We start from the raw sequence: 25,909 nt of genomic DNA on the forward strand, positions 1-25,909 counted from the left end.
TTTTGTATCACGTACTGTGCTAGGGGCTACTGCAGTGTTGGGGAGAACAATATAAATACAGATGAGCAAATATTAAATATAGATTATATATTTTATTATTGTTACATATTATACACTATATACATTATCTTAAAAGATTTTTTAAAAAGGTAAATCTAAAAATACACAAAATAAAGTAGGCAAAATCATTAACAACCAGAAGAATCAGAAAAAGCCCAAGGAGGTGATACATCAAGAGGAGTAGAGCTCAGAGGCAATGAGGGAGAGGATTCCAGGCATGGAATGTTACAGGCATTCCTGTAAGAGATATAGGAGATAGACTTCTAGACTTGGAGTCAGAACAGAACAAAGTTCAAATCCTGACTGAGACACTTGTGTGACCTGGGCAAGTCATCAAACTTTTCTTAGCTCTAGCTTCCTCATCTGTAAAATGGGGATAATAATGGCACCTGTTGTTGAGGTGTTGTTGAGAGGATCATAAGAAACAATGTCTGTAAAATGCAGTACTTTGCAAATCTTAAAGCATTATGCTTATTCTTCTTCTTCCCAGAAATGGTCATCCCTTGCTGGAAGAATTCTAGAGAGGAAGAGTCCACTACCTCCATTTTTTGTGCAAGTCCAATTGTTAGGAAATATTTTTCTTACAAGTTTCCCTGCAATTTCTATAACTTATTCTTGACCTCTGCCCCCAAATCTATATGGAATTACATAAGGATTATCACCCCAACTCTGTTTTGTTGTTCAGTCATTTCAGTTGTGTCTAACTCTTAATGACTCCATTTGGGGTTTTCTTGGCAAAAATACTGGAGTGTTTTGGCACCTCCTTCTCCAACTCATTTAAAATGAGAAAACTGAGACAAATAGGGTTAAGTGACTTGCCCAGGGTCACACAGCTAGTAAATGTTTGAGGCCAGATTTGAACTCAAGAAGATGATTCTTCCCGGCTCCAGACCTGGCACTCTATCCACTATGTCACCAAGCTGCCCTAGATAAAGCATTGATTTTGAAATAAAGTCACTTTCCTAGATTGTGTGACTAGATAGCTTTTTATCATGCAAAAATAAAAGGAATTCTTGGATTCAACAGGAATTCAATAGGATGTAATATTTTTAAAAAACCAATAATGTCTAATTGATGCCATTTTTATCTTACCAACCCCTGTACCTAGCAACCCTTGTTGCAAAGAAAAAAAAGACAACTAAGTAAAACCAATTGGCACAGTGGCCATTTTCTTTTCTTTTCTTTTTGGATGAATTTTAATTCCATTTATAGCATCAAAGCACACCTTAGTTCCAAGGGCATTCAGATATTAATTGGTTTGGGGTTTTGTTTGTTTGTTGGCTTTTATAGTGACCATTTTAAAAGCCTATGCCGCATGCTGTCTTCCACCTTTCTTCTGCAAGAAGGAAGATGCTTCCACATTTCTTCTTTGAGAGTCAAGAATAATCATTACAATTCATTAGTGCCTGGTTTCATATTAGCTGAAATTTGTCATTTTATACAGGAGGAAACTGAGGTCCAGAGTAGGGAAATAATTTGCACAGTTCACAGAACCAAGTAAGTAGCGTGACTGAAACTCAGATCCAGGATCTTCTGTTTCTTTACACCATATCAGGCTGCCTCAGATTTGAGTGTAGTCCAGATCATGCTTCCAAAAGCATACTTTTTAATCATAAAAATAACCGAGAAAAAATTGGTACAAATTGTGATTTAACCAGCGTGCATATTTATACTCATAAATATGTTGAGGTGGTGCCATTTGGCAAATGAGCTCTTGTGAGCAACCCCTAAATTAATTAAAACACAAATAAGTCATTGGTGTGGATTCTCCACTGATTTATATCCCATGTAAAACAGAGAGAGTGGGTGAGGGAGGTGGGGCTGCTTTGTAGCTCCAGCTTCTAGCGGGGACCTGGCACATAGTAGGTACTTAGCAAGGCTTGCTCAATTTGCTTATTGGATCCAGCCTTCGCAACCAAAGATCAAAACTTCGTGTATTCCAAATGGGGACTAAAGCAAAATGGAAATGGATCTGGCCATTGATTAGGCAGCGGACTTTGCTCATTTGCTGACGAAGTTTGTTTTTTATCGTAGCATTTAGACATTTTTATCGTTTCCAAGTTGTGGGAGTTGGAAGGACCATCTCTCTGCCAAGGGGAAAAGTGCTGAGTTCTCCTGCAATGTCTGAGCGCCTTAGCCCAGACTCCTTGCCCATCCCTTGCACAGTACATACAGTAGGGGGATTTCCAGTAGCCAGAGCAGCAGCCCTCCCTGCCTCCTTCTTGTTTTAAAGTGAAACATTAGGCACATCTAAATATAAGTAAGCAAGGCAAAGTGTGTATAAACAAAAGGCTCCATATTTAGAAGTGGGGAGGAGCAGAAAAACATATTGTATTGCTCCACTCTTTGGAAATTTCTATGCATTTGTAATAACAAAATTACCATAATTTGCTCGTTAACGCAGCTAGATCAGTCAAGCATTGTTCCAAACACGGGAAGGCTGTTTCTCACTCTGGGTCTGCCAGTGAGTTAAGCACGGTGAAAATTAGCATGCAAATGGTCCTAATTCGGCAGGCGAGCTGTCAGATTCACATTCAGCCGCTTGTTTCATTTGAAATCCCTGACAGGAGCGGCTTATGCAATCCCACCCTCAAGTAGTTCCAGCCAGAAAGAGGCACCAAGGGGGCACTTGCTGAGTGACAGTTTGGCTAGTTTCAGTCAAATAAATCAGTCACGTCAACTGGTGACTGGGGGTGGGGGGAGCGGAGGGAGTGGGGGAGCCTTTTCCTCTGGGCCCCACCACCAAACTTTCTTTAGCCCATCAAAGGCCGGGAGGGAGGCCTTCAGGTTTCCTTCCTGCTGTTTCCTAAATAATTTTGAAAGTGAGGGATTGAGGAGAATATCAAGGAGATAAATGAGAGAGAGAGAGAGAGAGAGAGAGAGAGAGAGAGAGAGAGAGAGAGAGAGAGAGAGAGAAGAGAGAGAAGGGAAGAGAGACAGAAAGAGAGAGGGGAGAGAGGGAGAGAGAGAGAGAGAAGGGAAGAGAGACAGAAAGAGAGAGGGGAGAGAGGGAGAGAGAGAAGGGAAGAGAGAGAAAGAGAAGAGAGAAAGAAAGAGAGAGAGGGGAGAGAGGGAGAGAAAGCAAGAGAGAGAGAACAAGGGAGAGAGGGAAAGAATGAGAGAAGGGATAGAGAGTAAGAGAGAGAGCAAGAAACAGAGTGAGAGAGAAGAAAAGGGAGAGAGAGAAACAGAGAGAGAGCAAGAGAGAGACAGAGAGAGAGAGAGAGAGAGAGAGAGAGAGAAAGAGAGAGAGAGAGAGAGAGAGAGAGAGAGAGAGAGAGAGAGAGAGCTTGTGTATAGATATATAGCTAAATTCAGACTTGGATTTTAAAGTTAAACTACTTTGGCTATGAAAGGGCCTTCTTGATGTTTAATGTTGATGATTGGATGGAGGTTGTGCTTCATGGTCCTTTTTCCTCATAGTGGCATAGTTAGAACCCACCTAATCAGAACAAACTTCCACTAAGAGGACCATCATCAAAAGCAAGTTGATGAGAGGCAGCCATGGAATGTGGCTAGAAAACTAGCCTAGGACTTATGAAGATTAGAAGTTGATTCCCTGATCTGCTACATAGTGACTGTGTGTCACTGGAAACATTAGTGTCTCTGGTGATCTCAAAGGGCAAACCTGGATCTTAAGAGGAAGTCTCCTTACTTGGGAGTTTCTTAAACCAATGAAATCACAGCTCCCTAGTGGCTTTGATCCATTGGACTTGTCTGACTAAATGAGCTCATGAAGCGAGGCTTCTGGGCAAGATAGTAGTGCTAATGACACTGGCAGATAGTGACTACCCCCCAATATCATAAATTTAGGGCTGGACAGGAGACCACTTCTCATCCCTTGTAACAAAGGAGGTAACCATGTTTCTGGCCTTATTTGTTTGACTGCGTTTTGGGATGTGGGAAAAGAGATGCTTAGCTGTGAAGCCCAAGTCAAGGAATCAAGTCCTCTCTCTATCCATTTCAAACTAGGAAGGAATTCTCCCACTAAAGGGAGTGAAAAGAATTGGAATGGTTTTACTTTAGCAACAATAACTACAGCCCCCTGTCTTCGCCATACTCCTACATCTGTGAGCCACCCAGACCTTTGAGAAGAAAAATGAGAGGGGAAAGAGGAAGACAAGAGGAAAAAGAAAACTTTTGCATCTAAGATAGAGGAGTGGGTAAATATGCCAAAATAGGAACTAGACCCTGCTGCCCTGGCCTGAAGCGGTCATGGCCAAACTTAAAACTCAGAACAAAATATAATCATCTTTAGAAAATGCACAATCTTTACACATGTATTTTTAAAAGCATTAGCACCCTACTGACTACATTATGCTTAGTTCCCTAGGAGAGCTGGATGATTGGTGGGTCAGGGTATCTCTATTCTGGTTTTTAGTTGCTGTTTATCTGGCATGTTCCTGGCTCATCTAGATCTGCGGAATGGCTTTTATATCAATAGCATTTTGCTTTCTTGTATCATCATATTGATGTAGAGAGTGGAGACGAGCCTTTCCAGAGCATGATAATTTACTGCTTTTTTATTCTCCATAAAGTTTTGTATTATTTCCATATAACCTAAGCAATCCTAAAAATATTCTGAACACATGCTGCTTCCATATGTGGATGGACACAGCTTAAATGATTCTCTATGCTGTACTAAAATGGACTCTTTTTGTGTGCTCAGTTACTTAATGAATACGTAACTCAGTCGACTTTCAGGCTATACTGATCTAGTTAGTGACAGTGTCTGGGCCCCCAGTAGTGTGGACAAAGCTGAGTAAGAAGTGGGTCTGACTAGCGTGACTGACAAGGATGCTACCATGGACAGAGACATTGCTCAGTAGCCACAGCAGATTTTGCACTGAAAATGGAAGGTCATGGACTCAGCTTGGATGCTGACAGCAGGAGCTCCTAACCTCTTTTGTGTATTGTGGACCCCTTTGGCAGTCTGATGAAATCTTTGGATCCCCTTTCAGAAAAATGTTTTTAAATACATAAAATTAAATACATAGGATCACAAAGGAAATCAATTATGTTGAAATAAGCTTCACAGATTTGTTTTTAAAGTTTGGAGGCTCCAGTTAAGAAGCTCTGAACTCTAGAAGGAGAAGAGACTTTCAAGGACATTTAGACCAATTTATATTTCATAGATGAAGAAATAAGGCCCAGAGAGAGTGACTTGTCCAAGGTCACATAAGAAGTAATTGACAAGCTAGGATTCAAACAAAGATCTTCCTACTCCAAATCTAGGTCTCTTTCCACTGTACCACATCACATCCCACTTTGGGGTTATGCTTAGGATTCTAGTATTTTAAAACTAGAAAAGACCTGAAGGATTGTTTAACATAGTACAGGCAGGAAATTGAGGCTGAAAGAGATAAAGTGATATTACATAGCAAGTTTCAGGGAGAACCTTGTGTTAGGGGTCCTTAACCTAACTCTATAAACTTAAAAAAATAACAGTATCTCTTTTTATTAACAGTATTAATTTTATAACAGTATTTCACTCTAGTAATTTCCTCAGAAATCATATATATTTCATTTTATGTATTTAAAAAACTTCACTCTTGAGGAGTCCACAGGCATTACCAGATTGCCAAGAATCCAAGATGCCAAAAAAAAAGATTAAGAACATTTGTTCTAGTCCTAGGACTGGAACTTTCAAAACTTGCAGTTTTCACTCTAATATGCTGGTCTAGGGGGAAGCTCAGTGGCACAGTGGAAAGAGTACCAGGCCTAGAGTCAGGAAGGTTCATCTTCTCTAGTTTAAATTCATTCTCTGACACTTCCTAGCTGTGTGATCCTGGGCAAGTCACTAAAACCCATTTACCTCCGTTTCCTCTTCTATAAAATAAGCTGAAAAGGGAAATGGTGAACCACTCCAGTATCTTTGCCAAGAAAACCCCAAATGTGTTCACAAAGATTCAGACACAACTGAACAACAACAAAATGCTGGCCTGGTTTCAAAATCCAAGAACTATTGGCCAATTACAGAGTAAGATTCATCATCATTATAACAATTCACATTTAGATAGTGCTTTCTGTACATTTCCCCATCTAATCTTGACACAATGCAGTGAGTTATGAACTATTATTGTTCCCTTTTTACCAAGAAAGAAAATGAGAATCAGAAAGGTTAGGTGATTCATCTAGGGGAACATAGTAAGAAGCTGCAGAGGTCAATTCCAAAACATTCCATCTGACCCTTAGGTCACAGGGTCTACTTCAAATTCAGCAAGTTCTGATGCTACTTTTGTCTCTTTAATCTTTCAGCCTTGATCCTACCCAAACCTGGCTCAAACATTCCAATCCACTGCTGGGGAATAAGAAAAGGCTTGGAGCTTGACTAGATAGCTTTCCAAGTGGATGGGGCTAACAGATATTTTAGGCTGTAGTCCAATACCCTTCACTTAACAAGTAAGGAAACTGAGACCTAGAGAGACTAATACGAATTCAATTGAATGGAGGAGATAATATACAATGACTTACCCAAGGTCACATATCTAGTAAGTAGCAAAGCCAAGTTTCAAACTCAGATCCTATGACACCAAGATCAGTCCTTTTCTACTCTACTACATTTCCTCCCAACAAACCTTGTCTGACTTTCCCAGACTTAAAAACTCTACAGGTAACCCATCCTGGAGGTTTCGTTCAGGATGGAATTGTGTCAACTTGTCTTTTTCAGCATGTTATAGTAAAGAGACTCTTGAACTTATAATTAGGAGGAGTTTTTCTTTATAATTTAATGGCTGTGATCTTAGAGAATTCACTTCCTCCAAGACCAAGACTCTTCATTTATTAAAATGGAAGGTAGAAATGATAAGTAAGATGATTTCAAAAAAGACTGAAAAGATCTGCTGGAACTGATGCAGAGTGAAATAATCAGGAGAATATTGTACACAGTAACAGCAATGTTGTACGATGATCAGCTGTGAAAGATTTGGCTTCTCTCAGCAATGCAATGATCTGGGACTATCGTGAAAGACTTATGATGAGGAATGCTCTCCACCTCCAGAGAAAGAACTGTTGAGTTGGATGGGTGAGGATCAAAGCATAATATCTTCCACATCGGTGTATTGATGGTTTTATTTGGGGTTTTGGTTATGTATGAGAGTGCTGTTACAACAATGACCAAAATGGAAGAGTGTTTGGCATCATAATAAAATGAAAATTATAAAATTAATAAAATTAAAGGTAGTGAGTGGAAGGTAGTGACTTCACCAGAGGTTCTTTAATCAAAAACCAAATAATGTTTCTTCCTCTCTAAAAGGGCAATGATGATGATGATGATGATGATGATGATGATGATGATGATGATGATGATGATGATGACAAGAATAATGTCATTAGTAAGGGCAGGTAGGTGCATAAAGCACCAAACCTAGAGAAAGGAAGTTTTGCATTCAAAGCTGGCCTTAGAGAGTTCCCGGTTGTGTGATCCTGGGCAAGTCATGTAGTTCCAATTGCCTAGCCCTTACCCTTCGTCTGCCTTGGGACCAATACTTAGTATTGATTCTAAGACAGAAGGCAAGGGTTTTTAAAAATAATAATAATATCAATTGTATACCTTACTAGTATGAGTACCATAAGCACAGAGATGATCAAATGTAAATATTTGCAAACTTTAAAAGCACCATATAAATGCCAGCTGTTTTATTATTATTATTATTACTATAATTCACTTGCTCATTGGCACCTCTTACTTTTGTTCCTAAATAACCTGGTGTCTAAAAGTTTCAAGTACAATGCAGTAAACCTGCATGTTTGCAGTAATTGTGAAGGTAAATCTTTTTTTGTCTCCCTGCATTGACTTTGTGAAGTATTTCATAAATATATCAGAAGCAACATTAAAATTTTATGGAAAGGCAGCACAGGTCAGGAATAGTACGGTGACTTCACAGCAAGGTATGTCCACCTTAACCTCTAGCTCATTAGTCACTGATGGGATGTTTGTGCCTTACAGTTGCTAAGCAGTAAGGTTTGGGGGTAGGGGAAGGAGTAGGGTTGCAAATATCTGTTAGTTCAGGATGTCTGAAAGCTAGCATTTGTCGTGACTCTTTAAAAAGAACCTTAATATCTATTTAGTTAATATCAGAATAAATATATTCATATGCAATAATTATAACAATAATTAATGAATACTTTAATTTATTAATACATTATTATGAAATGAATATATTTATTTATTAGTAATTGATTAATGAATAAATTTTATTTCTTAATAAATGATTGATAAAATAACAAAAATAAGATAAAATTAAAAAATTATAAAATAAAAATGAATAATAATCTAGCTAATATAAGAAAAACATACAAACTGTACAAAATAAAAATAAAATAATGTCCTTCTCCCTTGAGAAGTCACAGATGCTGTTGAGAAAATGGATAATTTTTATGATTGGAGATTTTATTAGGATATGACCCCAAAAATCCCATTAATGATCTTTTAATAAAGCAAACCCCTAATATAGAGGCAGCTGCATGGACAAGAATCAGGGGGTTGTTTGCTAGAGCTTCTGCATTCATATCCTCAATGGGAAGGTACATATTTTCAGGATCCAGAAAGTATTTCTGTGCTTCTCAGGTAGACTTTCTATTACAGTATGAGATGTCTCCTCTCTGGGTTTAAATAGACCTACAGACTCTTCAGTATTTTCACTGCATGTCACAGGGAAATAAGGCAGCAATTCAAAAGACCAGAACAGATTGTTTCCTGCTGGGTTTCAGGAAACATACAGTGCTATTTAGAAGAAGGCAAAGAGAAACCAAGCAAGGGAGCAAAACCCAGGTCACTAGCTAGAGGAGACAAAGATGTTATCTTTGCAAAGTAAATTATAAAAAGGTGAGAGCTGGTAGGGAGACTGGAATGATGGGGATAATCACCTTTTAATGTTACAAAGGGACTTTGGTCATTTACACTAATAACCAGAAAGTTCTATGATGCAGATTATGACAATTTGGGCAATCAATTGAGTGAGTCCCAAAGTAATATATATACAAAGATTATTAAAGCTGTAAAACTTTCAGAAAATCTAAAGCTACTTAAAATAAAAAATATCCCCCTTTCATAGGGTAGGGAAAATAATAGAAATTATTTAAATAAGTTGAAATAAAAACATTAAAGGTCATAAACAGTACAATTCAGTCATATTAATAGATAATATAATTTATATAAAATAATACATAACTTTGAAAATAATATAGATATGTAAATTAAATAAATAATTTGGGTCAGATTAATAAATAACGAAGGGCATGAAAAATCTAATGTCAAGATGACGATGATGATGATGACAAGTATTTATTGTCTAATATATGCTAGCCATTGAGCTAAGCATTGGGAGTATAAAGGTCAAGATAGTCCCTGCTCTCAAAAATCTAACAAGAGAGACATCATATAAACAACTATGTACAAACAAGATAAATACAGAATAAATGGGAGATAATCTCAGAGGAAAGACTCTAGAATTAAGGGCAATAGAAAAAGGTTTATTGCTGAAGCTGAGACATTAGAGGAGCCTTGAAAGAAGCCAGGTAGCCCAAGAGGCAGAGATTAGGAGGAAGGGAGTTCCAGGCATGAGGGACAGCTAATGAAAATGTCCAGAATTGGAGGCTGATGTGTCTTGTTCAAAGAACAGCAAGGTCAGTGTTCCTGCATTGCAGGGCATATGAAAGGGGAATAACATAAAAACTCAGGGTTTAAACCACTTTACATCCATTATAATGAGCTAACATTTCTTGAGTACTTTAAGGTTTTCAAAGCACTTTGCAACTCCACTGAAGTTCCCTTGATTAAAAAACTCGGCCCTTTTCAAGTCATGGTAGCTGTGATATCCTGGCTCCAAGGCCATTCTCCTTCCTTTCTCAAAGAATTCTGTGCATCGCTTCCTGTCTTCCTCTGCTCCCCAATTCCTGCCCTTATTCTAGGGGATTTTAACACCTATGTAGATGCTTGGGTTAATTACTCTAAACTCCCAGTTCCTCAATCTCACTAAATCCCTTGCTCTATTCCTTCCTTTCACATAATTCAGCCCCATGCAATGCTGGTCACTCCCCAATCTCATCATTACCTAAAAGCATCTACTTTGTTCATCCAAAATGATGGCATTCCTTGTTTTACCATAACCCAATAGTGGTGGGTAATATACAAACAACTGTACACAAACAAGCTGTACTGCAATCATTTCATTTCTCCCTAAGTCTCATCCCCTCTTAAATCTATTCTTTGTCCTCATAATGACCTGCAATTTCTCTAACCCTCCAATACTCTCTCAGGCCATTATCTTTGCTCTGACATCACTTTGTTCCCAATACAGTCTTGGTCCTTTAATCAACCAATTCAATCCAACTTTGCCCTCAAACTGTTCAGTCCTTTAATCCCTCAACCCTTGTGGCAAATCAGCCCTGGATTACTTTCACCATTTATCTCTTCCATTCCTACTCTTGTGTTCTTGTTCAGAGCTGGAGGAATATAATGTGTATAATAATTTTGTTGTTCAGTTATTCAGTGTTGTCCAACACTTGTTAATCCCATAGACCATATTGTCCATGGGATTTTCTTGATAAAGATATCAGAATGGTTTGCCATTTCCTTCTCCAGAAGATTAAGGCAAATAGAAGTTAAATGGCTTACCCAGTGTCACAAGTCAAATTTGAACTCAGGTCTTCCCAACTCAAAACTCAATGTCTAGGGGCCTTCTATGCAATAATTATATTATTATAGATGGATTATATATTATTATATATTAATTATATTATTATGTGAATTATTATCCAACTTCAACTAGACCTTCGCTGATAATCATTTTATTCCTCTCCGATTGATTCTTTATAACACTCCCTATAGAGGTTATTTCAAATCTTCTCTCTTCAAGCTTCCTACATCTCTCCTTACCGATTTTGCCTCTTAGTTTATCTAGAAAATTGAAGCTCTTCTCTCTAGATTTCCATAACATTATTCTATTTACCCTAATTGTATGACCTTTTCTTTTTCATGAGCTCTCTTCTCTGCATCTTAAAATCCCTTGACATCATCTCTAACTCTCTCCTCCTTTTATCCAGGCTCTGATAATGAGATAGCCCTTCTCCTTATGAAGGTTGCCTCCACTACATGGGCCTTTGATTCACCCCCTCCAATCTTTTCCAGCAGATTTCCCCCTTAGTAACCACTCCCTAATCTTCACCTCTCTCCACTGGAACCTGCCCTACTACCTTAAAACAGGTCCAGATCTCCCCTATCCTTAAGAAGTCTTTACTAGGCTTTAAAATATCCCCTTAAGCTATTGGACTGTATCTCTCCCCCTTTTCTTAGCCAGACTCATTGCTACCCTGTCCTCTTTTCTCATTTGATTCTCCAGTGCTTACAGTCGGGCTTTTGATATCATCACTCAACTGAAAATGCTCTCTCCAAAGTTATCAGTGATATCCCAATTGCCTAATTTGATCGTTTTACTTGACTCCTCATTTTTTACTCCTTCTTGCCTTCTGAATTTTCATAGCACTATTGTCTCCTGATTTTCCTACTGATAAGATCTTATTCTCCTTTAATGATTTATCATTTAGAACATATTTCTCACTCTCACTCCTTACCCCTGGCACTTCAGAGGTCTGTCCTGGGCCCATTCTGTTGTCTCTCTATATTTTGTCACTTAGTGATCTCATGTGTTTTTATGGCTTTGATTATCATCTCTAAGCAAACTACCCTCAGACTTACTTACCCAACCTTAGTCTCTCTCCTGAGCGCCAGTCTCATATCACCAATTGCCTTTTGGACTTTTCAAACCATGTGTGTCATAGACATTTCAAATTATATATCTCATAGACAAGCTCAAGCTTGACTTGTCCAAAATAGAACTTATCCCCAACTTACAACTCTTCCAAGCTTACCGAATTTTTATATAAGGTGCCACTAGTTTGGTTCAAAATTTAAGTTCTACTCTTAACACTTCACCTCATATATCCAATCAATTGCCAAATCTTGCCATTTCCTAGACATGGCATCTCTTGCATTCAGCTTCTTCTCTCAACTTACAGAGACACCATCTAAGTTCAGATCTTCACCATCTCTTGCCTTGATATTATAAATAACTATGAGGTAAGATATAGAGAAACAATAGCTTTGCCACTTTTATTCTCAGCATACAATATAGCCACCACCATCCTGCAATGGTTCCAGGTGGTCCTGACTGTTCAGTGCTTCTTTCCTAGCTTGGGGTACTGGAAGTGGCAGCAGGAGCAATGGCAGTGCTGAGGAGTACCCATACCCCCAGTCTGCAGGTCTTCTGCCCTTTCTCATTCTCTCCTTTGGATATTGTGATCTCTTTCCCACTTTGGCAGCCCTTTGACTGTTCCTCAGGTTGCTTTCTCCTGGATTATGACTTCCCTCTCTTTCTCCATCAGGGAAGTTTTGCCTGCCAATTTCAATCTGTTCTCATCAATTAGTGGAAGAGTTAAGCTTTTGAAGACCAAAGGGAGAAACTCTGTGGAAATTTCTTCATTCATCCATTTTCCAACATATATATCTCATTGGCACCCAAAAGGATACAACATTCGAATATATACTTTTCTCCCATAATTGAGTCTATGCTTCTTGAGAATAATAATAGATAGTATTTATATGGAGTCTACCATTCTTTGTCAATATTCTCATATTTGAGCCTCATAATAACACTGGGAGGGAGATGTTGTTATTCCCATCTCACACACAAGAAAACCAAGGCAAACAGAGGTTAAATGACTTGTTCAAGGTTACACAGCTACTAAGTATCTGAGACTGGATTTTAACTCAGGTCTTCCTGACTGAAGGCCAAGTTCCTTTATATTTGTGTTCGCACTATCTAGAAGCGTGTGGGCAAACCTATGGCACATGTGCCAGAGGATGCCAAAGGGGGCTGCTCCCCTCCCCCTCTCCACCATGCCTGAGGACATCTCATTGCCACCCCCTCTTCTCAGCAACCCAATGGTAGCGCTTTCTCCCTCCCCAGTTTGGAGTAAGGGGGAGGCTTACATGAGGCTAAGGGTTGCAGTTTGGGCACTTGGTCTCTAAAAGGTTCACCATAACTGACCCAGAACACATAGCAATCACTTAATAATAGATATTTGTTGATTAACTGGCAACTCAGTATCACAGTAATAGAAAGAAGATCATGATGTCCTTTGTATTTGCTGTCCTATAATGTCAAGCAAATATAGAAAACTTGAAGCAGAAGAGAAAAAGAACCCACGGGTTTTTAAAAAGAAAAACCTAAACCCATTAATCTCCTATTAATATTTTTCTTTTTGAATTAAGTGTATTTTCCAAGCTGCTTATCACTATAATTGTTTTTTATTTTTTTCCCATAGCTTTTATGGATTTTTGAACATTAAGGGTTTGCCCAGATTGAGAACAACTTGCCATTCTTTTTCATATTCACTTATTTCTTGATTTTGGTTGAATTTTGGTTTCCCATGTGGAAGAAAATGGAGAAATATGAAGCAAAAGGAATCAGAGACTGTGTTTCAGCATAGGTTTTGGGAGGAGGGGGTCAGATCAAGACTATGGCAATTGGCAAAATTGGTATTAATTAGTTGGCATTTGTTAAGAACTCATTTTTAAGTTATGTCCTATTCTTCGTGGCCTCATTTGAGGTTTTCTTGGCAGAGATACTTGGAGTGTTTTGCATTTCCTTCTCTAGCTCATTTTACAGATGAGGAAACTGAGGCCAACAAAGTTAAGTCACTTACTCAGAGTCATACAGCTGATATGCATCTGGGGCCAGATTTGAACTCAGGAATATAGGTCTTTTTGACTCCAGGTCCACAATCTAGCTGCCTTATACAATATAACAGAGACAACGTTAATTTGTGGTTTTCTAAATCATTATGTGTCCATCAGGGATCCATTTCTATTTGAGTTTGACACCACTGGAGTAGGGGACTCCTAATGGGAGACTGCCCTTCACCAATATTGATCAACAATTTGTCTGTAATTCACAGTCTCATGGACTGATTTTAAAGCCATTATGTGTCATAGTAGAGGTAGGCTGAGATTTGAACTCAAATCTTTCAGATACCATTGTGAGCTCACTGCTTATACATTTCAACTAAGCCTTGAAGGATGGCAATGAAATGAATTATGGTATGTTTTAGGAACAAAAAGATTTAGTAGCAGGAACCTTTCCTGGGGCATCCTGGTATTAAATGCCTATAGGGAAGCTGGCATGACCATTTTAGGACTGGGATTTGGTGTATTGTTGTATTTTTAAAAATGTATAAGGGGATTATTGAAGTAATGGGTTATTGAAAAGAGAAGCAGAATGATTTACTAGGAAAAACATTAGATTCGAAATCAGGAGACCCAGATTTGAATCTAGACTCAGACACTTACTAGCACTGTGATCATGGACAAGTCTCCTTGAAATGTGCTCACTGCTCAAGAATTCGATGGGCTTTCACTTTTGCTATTTACGAGAACTTGGAAAAATCTTGAGACTCAATTTTCTAATCTTTAAAGTGGGGATAACAAACCTCAGTGGCCCAAAGGAAAGCCCTTTAAAACACGATGGAAAGGGGAAGCTGGATTGAGATGTCCAGAGATGGAAAGATCCTGGGTTCAAACCTGACCTCAGACATTTCCTAGCTGTGTGACCTTGGACAAGTTACTTAACCCCCATTGCCTAGTCCTTTCCATTCTTCTTCCTTGAAATCAATACACAGTATTGATTCCAAGTTGGAAGGTAAAGGATTAAAAAAACACTATAAAAATGTGGGTCATGATTGTTATGGAGGAGTGATGGGACTGGGAATTTCATTGGCATGGGGAACTCCCAGATGAGGAAATTCCCTCTACCAATACAGGCCAGTACCCCTGCACCTTCCGGTCTTAGAAAGATTTCTAAGAGCACTAATAAATTAAATGAATTACCCAGGATCATCCCACTAGAATGGGTCAGAGATTCTCAGGCTTCTAGGTCAGCTCTCTATCCACTATGTCCTGCTGTCTAATACAAATATTGTTATTATTAGCATAAGTGAGGTAGTCATTTATTGAATGGTTGTTGTTTTAACTACAGCACTCTGCCCCCCACCCTGGACCACAGGTCACTTTTGAGGCTTACTCCATGAGAGAGGGGAGGAGAAGGATGGACTGAGGACTCCTGGGGTGGAAAAATTCTGTTAAGAAAGAATAAAACTGATGCTCTGGAAGGAGTTGGAGCTAATTGAATTTTTTCATTCTCTCCCTTAGTCTTGCTCTTTCTCTCTGTTATTTTTTTCCTTTTCTGAATACCTTTATGAAGGCTTTTATATGGGGCCTGAACTTGTGGGAGAAGACTTTTATTTGTTTGTTTTTAATTGTGAGAGGATTTGATGTCATGTGAACTGTACTCTCCACATAGACATTTGTGACCTTTAGTGAGCTTTGGTTCCACTGTAGGGCAATAAAACAAGGTTTTTTACTCAACTGGAAATGGCGATCATAATAGCGCCTACCTCTCAGAGTCGTTGTGAGGATCAAATGATATAATCTCTGTAAAGGACTTAGCACAGGACCTGGCACAAAGTAGGGGCTTAAAAAATGTTCACTATCATCACCGTATAATGTGAGTTATTCAGTTGTTTTCATCTTGAATCTTTGAATCTAATCAAAGCCCATTTGGGGTTTTTTCAACAAAGACATTGGAATAGTTTGCATTTCATTTTTCCAGTTCATTTTACAGATGGGGAAAGTGAGGGTTAAGGGACTTGTCCATGGTCACACAGTTGGTAAGTATGGATTTAAACTCGATGAGATGAATCGTTCTGACTTCAGACCCAGAACTCCATCCAACTAATTGCACTTGTACATAGAAGCCACTAGATGGTACAATGGATATGGTTTTGGTCTTGCAGTCAGAAAGACACAAGTTCAAATCTAACCTTGTCACATGCTAATCTTGTAACCCTGGGCAAGTCACTTAATTCTGTTTTCCCCAGTTTCCTCATCTGTAAAATGAGGATGTTAATAACATCTGGCTTCTGGGGTTGTTGTGAGCATCTAATAAAGATAATAATTATAAAGCACTTAGCACAGTGTCTGGTACATAGTAAATGTTAATAATAATAAATATTAGCTATCATTATTATATGTAATGTGTAAAAAATGCACAGTAAAATATAAGCTCCTAGAGATCAGGGACTATTCATTTTTGCCTTTGTATCTAGAACCTACAGAAAATGACTAATCAATATCTGTTGAGCTAAGTTCAAGAAAAACCACAACTTAGGTAGCACAGTAGATAGAGTACCAGTTTTAGGATCAGAAGCACCTGAGTTAAAATCTGACCTCAGATACTTCCAAGTTATGTGACCCTAGGTAAGTCACTTAACCCTGATTGCCTAGCCTTGCTGCTCTTCTCTCTTAGAATTGATAATAAGATAGAAGGTAAGAATTTAAAATAAATAAATGATAATTTTTAAAAAAGAAAAATCATAACCATTCCTGGGAAGGAGTAGGGAAAATAAAGACAAGAATTCTAGTATTTTATCACCTATCATACATAGGTTATAAGACAAAGTTGCTACACTTTAAAAATTGAAAATAAAACAGCTGTTTTTGTGCGAGTCATAGCTAGAATAAAGTAGGGGGGTAAAAAAGCATCCTGGTGCATCCATGTCTCACTCTTATACCTAATAATTCTGGGGAAATGATTGTGGGTTCCAAAAAGCTAAGTTGCTTGACTGCAAGATCTAGCTGATTCTGCTATACTGGACCTACTTTAAGAAAGTTCCTGCAACAGAGCACATATTTGTTGTCTCAGAACCAGCTAAAACTAGAGAGAACCATGGCAACCTAAATAATAATAACTTACTTTTATATAGCATTCACTATGTGCTAGAACTATGTGCTAAGCACTTTATAATTATTATCTTATTTGATTCTCATAGTAACTCTGGGAGGTTAATGCTGTTATTATCCCCATTTTACACTTAAGGCAACTGAGTCAAACAGAGGTTAAGTGACTTGCCCAGAGTCACAAAGCTAATAAATGTCTGAGATTGGATTTGAATCAAGTCTTTCTGACTCCACCCCAAGGTGGTCTACTAATTGACTAGTTGATAAATGACTGAATCAGATCTTTTAAAGATCCTTAGGATGTAATTATTTCTTAAATCTCAGTTACATTATTTAAAATTTAAAACCCACTTAAAAGTTCAAAGCACTCCATTCAGTGAAATCATTTATTTTGAGACTTATAAAGCAAGACTTCCGGCTTCAGTTCCTTTCTCCTGAGGTTGAGAAATCCTTGTAAGATGATGTATACCTGACCTCCGTCTGAGTCCATGTGACTTGAGACAGTTTCAGTCAACTGACCTATTCATTATTGTGTGCATTTTTCAAACCACAAACAAAAGGCTTAATACACCCTGCTCTAGATCACCACCACCCCTTTTTAATGAGGCTTGGTGAGATTAACCAGTTTGCTGAGGGTCTGGCAGGTAGTATGGTACCCTGTCTCTAGGTAATAACAAACTTTTACATACAACTTCCAAGTCGCATTATCTCATTTAATACTCAAAACAACTCTTGAATTAGGAACTACAGTTATCATTATCTTCATTTTGCAGGTGAGAAAACTTGAACTCAGATAGACCAAAAGATTTGACCCATAGTCACCCTTCTAGTTAAGTGTCAGAGATAAGATTTGAACCCAGGGTCTTCTTGACTCAAACACCAGCATTCTGATCATCATGTCAAGGCTTAGTGTATCCATAGTAGTATATTCTTTTCGTTATACCACATTGTTTCACCTATGTCCTCTCCAAGAAGTATCATGTCTATTGGGATGATTTCCTATAAAAATAAGTTAAGCCTCCAAATACCTCCGTCCTACAACCAAACTCAAGTTAACTGAAATGTTCACATGATTCTTGTTTATATGCTCATTGCCTCAACAATAATGAAGAAATTCATTGCAAGATGAATCTATATGTTTAAGGATGGGATGATTCTTTTTCTGGGTTCCATTTTTCACAATAGCAATCAAAATGGAGGAAAGAGGGTATAGGAAATGGACTCCAGCAATCCCAGTTTCCTTTGGAATTTGATACTCTCCTTGGAGACTCTGGATTATCCTTCCTACCCTCTTTTCCTAGTCTTCCATCTTCTTGGAATTTTTTTTTCTTCCTCATTCATCTATGCTTACAGAGGCAGAGGTAGAAGGGACATGGTCAAAATGAAATGGAGTGATCCTTAATTTCCTTTTCCCCTCCAATCTCCAGTTTCACCATGGACAGCTCCAGCTGTTGTGAGGCAAATAGGGCTGGTCCCCTAAAAGGAATCCTGAAGCTAAGACTGTAGAATGTCAAGCATGGGTGAAAAGTAAGCATTCGAGTGGTGCCTTAGTCTTCAATTCAGTTAAACAAACCCTTATTCAAACAAACAAACATTCATTCCCTGTGTAAACCACTGTACTGGAAGCTAAGAAAATAAAGATGAAAATGAACAATTGCCCCTGTCTTCAAAGAGCTAATATTCCACTGGAGGATACTAATGAGTCTATAGGGTTAGAGACAGACCCTGGACCTGTGATACCATTGGCTTAGGGAACTACTAGGAGAGGAAATTCCCTAATTCCCTCTATCAATGCAGAGCATATGAATTGGTAAATAGAAGGTGATCTGAGGAGCATTCATGATGAAAGTAATCAGGGAAAGAGTCTTGTAAAAGATGGCACATGAGTTGAGCCTTGAAGGAAGTTTAATATCCTAAGAGATAGAGGTAAAGATGAGGGGGTAAGGGTAGAATAAGGGGAATCCCAGGCATGGAGAACAAGTATGTACAAAACCATGGAGGCAAGAGATGAACCGTCAAGTTTTGGGGAATAATAAATAGGCCAATTTGTCTAAATCTATTCCAAGTCACGTAGACTCAGACAGTCAAGGGTCAGTACATATCATCTTGCAAAAGAAAGAAGACAGTCTCAGGAGAAAGGAAGTTTTTCTTTGCCAAGTACATTTATAGATCTCAAAATGAAAGGGTTCCACTGAATGGAGTACTTTGAACTTTTAAGGGGGCTTTTAATTTTAAATGCTATGACCACGAGTTAAGAAACAACTAAGACCTAAGGACTCACATTTTTAAAAGATCTGATTCAGTCTATCAGCTAGGCAACTAGTTGGCCACTGTGAATAGAGTACTGGGGCAGGAGTCAGAAAGACTTGAGTTCAGATCCAGCCTCAGACACTTTATAACCGTGACTCAGGGCAAGTCACTTAACCTCTGTTTGCCTCTGTTTTCTCAAACATAAAATGGGGATAAGAACAACACCTACCTTTCAGGATTCTTGTTGTTAAGATCAATGAGATAATATTTGCAAAGCTCCTGGCACATAGTAAGCATTATGTAAATGCCAATTATTATTACTATTTATCATCATTTAGTTGGTTAGGTGAGCAACAAGCATTTAATAAGCCCTCACACTGTGTCAGGCATTGTTTTAAACACTGAGGTTAGAAATACAAGCAAAAAGAAAGCTTGATGTCAATGCACTCACATTCTAATGGAACTCTGAAAATCAAGAAGCAGAGCCAGGATAAGAATGAAGGCTGTCTTGTCTGTACCCCTCCCAAAAGAGGCCCCAAGAGGAATTCATCAATGGGAGAAGGGAACATAGAAGCATAGTGGAAAGATGGATATTCCCAGGTGAGAGGCAGCTGAGTCTTGGTGGCAAAATCCAGAAAGTCAGAAGCAGAGCCAGAAGGGAAATAGAGGTTGGTTAGTGTGGGCCCCTCCCCAAGATTCAAAACTCTTGCTTCCTGTGTCTGGGTAAAGCAAGCATGATATTGGTGATAAATAGAGTTCAATGCCAACTGTTTGAAAGCTGTGTGAGTATGTGAGTTGTCAAGTCAGATAGAATCAAAATATGTTTCTAAGGAAAGAAAAGGCTATATTTTATGTCTTAAATTAAGGTTTTTGTATTTTTGATAGATGCATAAGTACACTTATTTTTTTATATTAGAAGAGAAAGTGCTAGTGGCATATGCCTTTTCCTTTTGTGTTTGGTAAAGTCATTTTAAAAATTCATTTATTTTGTGATCTCTATCATTTGCCTATTCCCTTGACCTCTAGAGGATTGAACAAGGAGTCAAAAAGAGTTGGTTTGAATTTTCTAACTTGAGAATAATTCTGGTACTTCACATAATCTGGATGTTTCTTTATGGAAAAACTTAATTATATAGATCATAATAAAAAACCAGGAGGGTTCATCTACCTGTGAATATCTGGACTATACTTTGCCTCGATGATATTCTGTATACCATGCCATATTTGTCAACAAGGATCTATTATGTATCTAGTCAGCCTACCATACACTATTGATATTATTAAATACTTTTGGGGGGATCTCTCAAAGTCAAGGACCCTTGAAATGTCATGAGTAATACAAAACATTAAAAAAGAGAGGCAACTTTTATAGAGGATAGAGAGCCAACTTTGGAGGCAGGGAGACCTCAGTTCAAATCCTATCCCTAATCCATACCCCCTATGTGATCCCTGACAAGCCACTTAATATCTCCATGTCTCCAGGCAACTGTCTACATTGCAGAGAAAGTGTTGGTCTGCCATGGTAGAAGGAGTTCTTCCCTAATAAACACATGCAAGTGCACACACAGAGAAACACACATATGCACACAGAGATAAAAATGTGTATATGCACATATGTATACAGACAAAAACATTCAGACATATATGTACACACAGACTAAAATATAATAGTTACTCAGTCTATACTTCAAAGATATCAAAGAAAAGGGAAAGGACCTAAAATATTTCTAGCAGTTCTTTTTGTGATGGCAAAGAATTGGAAACTGAGGAAATGCTTAACAATTAGGGAATGGGTGAACAGCTTGTGGTATACAATTGTGATGGCATACTTTAGTACTATAAGAAATGATGAGGGAGATGGTTTCAGAAAAACATGGCAAGACTTATATGAACTGATGCAATATGAAGTGAGTACCAAGAGGTCATTGTGCCCAGTACCACCAATGTTGTAATGACCATCAATGGTGAAGGATTTGGATACTTTGATCAATACAATGACCCATGACAATCCCAGAGAACTCATGATAAAAAAATACTTCCCTATCCAGAGAGAGAACTGATAAACACTGATTGCAAAACGAAGTGTCATTTTCTTACCCTTTTTGGCCTTTTTTTTGAGATGGCTGAGATATAAAATATTTTGCATGATTTTTGTATGTGTAATCAACATTTCATATCATTTTGCTTGACTTCTCAGTGGGTCAGAGTAGGATGAGAAGGAGGAAGAGAATTCAAAACTCAATATTTCAAAAGAAAAAAATGCTCAAAATAAATAAATATTTTTTAAAAATTTAAGTCTCCAAAAAAGTGACAGGTACAGACTACAGATGTGCCTTATTTTGCACAGCTAATGTCTTTCTGAACACTTGTGTGCAAATCAAATTTTTGTGGAACTGATCATATTTTGAATGTAGCAGGCTATTTAAGAAGAATTCTGCTGTAAATCTTTCTTTTATAAAGAAAATACCCCCTCATTAATTGATGTTCTTGTTCAATTTAAATATTAATTTACCCAACTATGCTTAAAAGGTGAGCCACACCTGCAATAAGTTCAGTTATTTCCTGGCTCTGGTAGTTCCCTTTGACCCCTGTATTAAAATTATACTAGAGTAGCTGGGGCATAAATGAAGGTTGTTTTTTTTTAAAGAAGGAGTGGTTGGAGTCCAAATTCCAGATGAAGAGAAACAAGTCATGCAAAGTCATGGAGGTGGGAAATGAAAAGTCAAGTTCAAGACATAGCAACTAGGCCATATTTTGCTTATAATACAAAGTATATAAAGAGAGGGCAACATACAAGAAAGTTAGAAAGGTAGATTGAAGCAAGATTATAAAGGGTTTTTAATGTCAAGTTGAGGAGTTTGTAAGTTAGGCTGGAGAAAAATAGGGAACTACAGAAGGTTCTTGAAGAGAAGAGTGACATAATCAGATTTGTTCTTTAGGAAGATTACTTTGGCAGCTTTGTTTGGGAAGAGAAGAGCCTGGAAGCCAGCAGTCCAACTAAGAGGTTATTGGACTATGGAAGTGGGAAGTTATAAGGACCTGAATTAGAGAGTGGCAGCTAAATTAGTGTAAAGAAAGAAATGGGTATGTGGTTCGAGCTTCAATATTTCCCCAGCAAGGGGAGGATCTTTTTTCAGACAGTGACCAGGTCCTTTGAATTCTCACAGATATTTCATCATTTTGGAGATTTCTGACTAGCGTGGCCCCTTTTCCCATGTGCATTCCCGACACTCCTGCATTCTACAGGGGGAGTAATCTTGGCCCCAGATTCACAGGAAACTTCCTTTAGCATACAACGCCCTCCTCAGGGCAGTAACCAGGGAGGATTTTCTTCAGAAGACTCCAGTGTGTTTCAGTGTTTGCTGTGTTTAGATACATAGCAGCACCTGGCTCATTCTCACTTCACTAATCTGCAAATAACAGAGATGCTCGCCCCCAAACAGATGGTTTTAACCCACTTCTCAGTGATGATTTAATTGCAGGAAGCTGGTGTGGGGTCTCCTATTACCAAGAGTTCATTACTTTTATGAAACATACTGCAAGATATTTGCTAGGACACCATGAGGCATGATCATAAATAATTAAAACTAGGGGACCCTCCGCAAAGCAAACGAGCCAGTCCATTTATAAAAGCAGGTGCCTGGCTTTTCACTGGGCTTGTTCACACACAGATCTGCAGGAGAGTCCTTGGTAATTGGCCAGGAAGCTTCTCCTCATTAGTTTGAATTAGAGAGGGATTTTGTTCTTTGTTTTTGTATCTCTAATAGTTAGTACATGTGCCTGGGATGAGGAGAGGAGAGGAGAGGAGGGGAGGGGAGAGGAGGGGAGAGGAGAGGAGAGGAGAGGAGAGGAGAGGAGAGGAGAGGAGAGGAGAGGAGAGGAGAGGAGAGGAGAGGAGAGGAGAGGAGAGGAGAGGAGAGGAGAGGAGAGGAGGGGAGGGGAGAGGAGGGGAGAGGAGAGGAGAGGAGAGGAGAGGAGAGGAGAGGAGAGGAGAGGAGGGGAGGGGAGGGGAGAGGAGAGGAGGGGAGGGGAGGGGAGGGGAGGGGAGAGGAGAGGAGAGCAGAAGAGGGGAGGGGAGAGAAAAAGAGGGGAGAGGAGAGAGGAGAAAAAGGAGGGGAGGGGAAGCAAGGGAAGGAGACAGGAGAAGAAAGGAGAGGAGAGGGGAGGAAAAGGGAGAGAAAGCAAGGGAATGAGACAGGAGAAGAAAGGAGAGGAGAGGGGAGGAAAAGGGAGAGGAGGCAAGGGAAGGAGACAGGAGAGGAGAAGAGAGGAGAGGAGAGGAGAAGAGAGGAGAGGAGAGGAGAAGAGAGGAAATTTATTAAGGGTTTACTATGTGCTGGGCACCATGGCAAGTGCTAGGATGCAAAAACAAATGTACAAGACAGTCCCTGCCCTCAAGGAATGTTTGCTTTAATGCAGAAAGATAACACACAGGGGGTGCTGAAAGGGAGAGGGGGGATAACAGTAAGTGAGCATGTGGAGGAGACCACAGGAAGCTATAGGGTAGTAGAGACAAAGTCCTTGCCAAGATAAGGCAAAAGGCTCACCAGTTAGAGCCAGGGGATATAGACAGTTATTGATTAAGATCTAGAAGAGACCTTGGAGGCCACCTAGACCAACTCCCTCATTTTACAGATGAGGAAACCAAGGCACAGTGAGATCAAGTGACTCTGGACACATGGCCTGTTTTAATCACAGTGGACTCTTACTAGTGAATGGACAGTTCAAGCTGGGAATACAGAGATATTACTGCAATTGTACAACTGAGAATAAGCTCTACCTGTGTCTATAAGACTAGAAAGAAAAGAAAAAATAAGGAAAATTTCCTTGGTAGCTTGTCCTTTTATTGGTAAAGGACACGAGAACTTTCCTCTCATTTCTAAAATAATAAATGGTCTCATTTGGTGTGTGAAGAAAGAGCACTTTCTTTTCAATAGACTGACCCCTATTACAACAGCTATTTGGCAGCTTGTTGCAAGGAGGAGAATGAGTTCTATTGAATAAATATGGCTTGTTTTCTCACATTATTGCTCAGTAATTATATATTTTTCTCTTATTTACATTTATTAGTGTGTAATGCCATCCTGCATGTTACCTGAAACCCAGCTGATCTAATTAAACCACCAATATTGTAGATTACCAGCTGTGATGAAAATGATGGCCTGAGCCTTTTTTGTGTATTTATTCTTTGGTGTAAGTTTATTTTTTTTCAGCTAATGGTCTTTCTGCTATTCATTGAACACTTTAAACTTTTATGCCATCTTGGCATGGTAGACAGGTCCCTTTAAAAATAGGTTTTTAAAGGTATGTGCAGCTATTTCAAAATGGTAATATGTAATCTGCAAGCTGCTGTGTACATTTTGGTTGCTAAGTGCAGTATTTAGCCCTGTTCTCCATGCAGTCAAGCATATCTTAACTCCCTGGATAATAATTGTTATTGGAATTTGCTGAAGAAATTTATGGCCCATATGATTACTTGCACAAAAGAAAACGATAGAAAGCAAATAGAAAGTCACATGATTCTTAATTTAAGAAAGTTACAGTGAGTTCCTTCACCAAAAGGTGATAAAAACACCTGTTCTTTTCAGAAGGGCATGGATAGTGGTGGGGGTGGGGGAGGACGGACATGGAGGAGGTGGGGGGAAATGAGAGCCAGCCTGGTGGAGTGTAGATTGGGGTGGAATCCCAGCTTTTCTCCCTGTGTTACCTGAGGAAAATCACTTCATCTTTGGATCTCAGTTTTTTCTTCTGTAAAATGGGCCAGGGGGTTGGGAGTAGTGGGCTTGGGCTAGGTGTCCTTTCAAGGTCTCTTTCTCGCTCTAGATCAGATATTCTTAATTTAGGATCATGAACTTTTAAAGACATTTTGATAACTATATTTCAATATAATTAGTTTCCTTTGTAATCTTATTTTATCTATTTTAACATTAGTCTGAGAAAGGATTCATAGGTTTCATCAGACTGCCAAAGGATAATATATGTGTGTAAGAAATCTCTATACACACAGAGAGAAAGATCAAGAGAGATTTCATCTATCTATCTATGTATCTTTCTATGTATCTATGTATCTATGTATCTATGTATCCATCTATCTATCTATCTATCTATCTATCTATCTATCTATCTATCTATCTATCTATATCCCTATATCTATATTGATAAGGGGCCTTTAGAAATAGTGGCAGACCCAAGTATTTTACAACCTATGTTTTGGATCTTGAAAGCTCTACAGTTAGCCATGTAAACCTTCCTATTGTATTGAACAGAGCCCTGCCTTTTACCCTTGTGTCTCTCTTCTCTCAATATGTCTTTCTTATTTGCTTCTTCTTCCTCCTCATTCTTATTTTCATGTTCTGTCCTTCTTTCTTTCTGTCCTTCTTTCTTTCTTTCTGTCCTTCTTTCTTTCTGTTCTTCTTTCTTTCTTTCTTTCTTTCTTTCTTTCTTTCTTTCTTTCTTTCTTTCTTTCTTTCTTTCTTTCTTTCTTTCTTTCTTTCTTTCTTTCTTTCTTTCTTTCTTTCTTCCTTCCTTCCTTCCTGTGAAGTTTTCTTAGTTAATATATAGCCTACAGGGATCTGTTTCTATTTGAGTTTGACACTATGGAACCATATGGTCTATGTCTTTATTTCCTTTATAGCTCTTAGCCAAGAAAACTGTACCTATGAAGTACTCAATGAACACTTGTTGATTTGTTGATTCTTTTTCTTCTCTCAAGATCATAGTCAAGCATATTTCCATCAAAATCCTCACCTCCCTCCTACATTAATATCCACCTGTCTCCATGCCAACTTTAACAAGTGGTTATAG

General features: G+C 38.6%; 1 protein-coding gene across 1 annotated transcript in view; it reads left to right on the forward strand.

Annotated features, from left to right (window-relative positions):
• Nucleotides 1-25,909, forward strand: part of PAX5 (paired box 5) — a 344,811-nt gene that overhangs the window by 293,238 nt on the left and 25,664 nt on the right. The window lies entirely within an intron of this gene.

The sequence above is a fragment of the Monodelphis domestica genome, chromosome 7 (assembly GCF_027887165.1).
Source record: "Monodelphis domestica isolate mMonDom1 chromosome 7, mMonDom1.pri, whole genome shotgun sequence".
Classification (NCBI taxonomy): domain Eukaryota; kingdom Metazoa; phylum Chordata; class Mammalia; order Didelphimorphia; family Didelphidae; genus Monodelphis; species Monodelphis domestica.